We start from the raw sequence: 1,232 nt of genomic DNA on the forward strand, positions 1-1,232 counted from the left end.
ACTTGGTTAGATAGCATAGTGACTGCGTCGAGGTTGAAAACACCGGCTTTTGTCGCCTTTGTTCTCACGACTTGCCACTGATAGTTATTCAGTGACATCTCTTAAATAAATTTGTAAGCCTTGTTGAGGTTGAAAACACCGGCGGCTGCATCGATAAGTTGCCTTGTTGAGGTGTTCACACCGTTGTAAAAAGTCTGAACCAGCAGCCATAGAGGTAACCCATGGTGAGGGCACCATCTTAATAAGTCATTGTACCTCTCCTATGTATCATAAAGAGTTTCTAGATCCATCTGCACAAAAGAAGAGATATCATTCCTTAATTTAGCTATTTTAGCCGGCGAAAAATATTTAAGTAAAAATTTTTCGGTTATTTGTTCCCAAGTGGTGATTGACCTTCGTGGTAACGAGTTCAACCACCGTTTAGCCTTATTCCTTAATGAAAAGGGAAATAACCAAAGGTGAATGGCATCATCAGAAACACCATTAATCTTAAAGGTGTCACAGAGTTCCAGAAAATTTGCTAAATGAGTGTTTGGGTCCTTGTCCTGAAAACCATCAAACTGAACAAACTATTGTATCATTTGAATTGTGTTAGGTTTCAGTTCAAAATTATTTGCAGCAATAGCAGGCCTATCTATACTCGATTCAGTTCCTGTTAAAGGAGGTTTAGCATAATCATACATAGTATGAGGAGCAGGATTCTGATCTATTGGATTTGCAGCAACCACAGGAGGTAACATATTATTTTGATTATCAACCATCTCCTCGGTTGTGGTATGAATATCGTCCTCTTGCCCTTCCTTTATGTATTGTAGGCTTCGCCTTATTTCTCTTCAGTTTCTGCAAGCAGCGCTTTCGATCTCACTGTCGAAAAGTAGAGGTCCTGATGGGTTTCTTCTAGTCATAAACTATAAAAACCTGTCAGAAGTAAATAAAAGAAAATTTAGTAACTTAAACAAAATTAAAAATAGAATTAAATTGCAATAAAAATAAAAATGGCTAAATTAACAAAATTAAGTGTTCCTACTATTTTAGTCCCCGGAAACGACGCCAAAAACTTGATGGTCGTGAAACTAACTAACAAAATTTGACTAAGGCAAGTGCACCTATCGAATAGTAGTATAGTTATGGTGAGACCGAAGATATTGTATCCACGAGGACTAAAAGTACTAGTAATTACTATCTTTTCATTATCTAACCTAAGACTTAAAGAATGTTTTTAAACTAAGACT

At 36.6% G+C, this 1,232-nt stretch overlaps 1 non-coding gene across 1 annotated transcript; it reads left to right on the plus strand.

Moving 5' to 3' along the window:
* Nucleotides 1-216: 216 nt before the first annotated feature.
* LOC121229775 (small nucleolar RNA R71) lies at nt 217-323 on the plus strand. Its single transcript, XR_005927731.1, has one exon. It is a non-coding gene; the product is annotated as a small nucleolar RNA R71 (small nucleolar RNA).
* Nucleotides 324-1,232: the final 909 nt, after the last annotated feature.

Source organism: Gossypium hirsutum, chromosome A05, assembly GCF_007990345.1.
Source record: "Gossypium hirsutum isolate 1008001.06 chromosome A05, Gossypium_hirsutum_v2.1, whole genome shotgun sequence".
Lineage (NCBI taxonomy): Eukaryota > Viridiplantae > Streptophyta > Magnoliopsida > Malvales > Malvaceae > Gossypium > Gossypium hirsutum.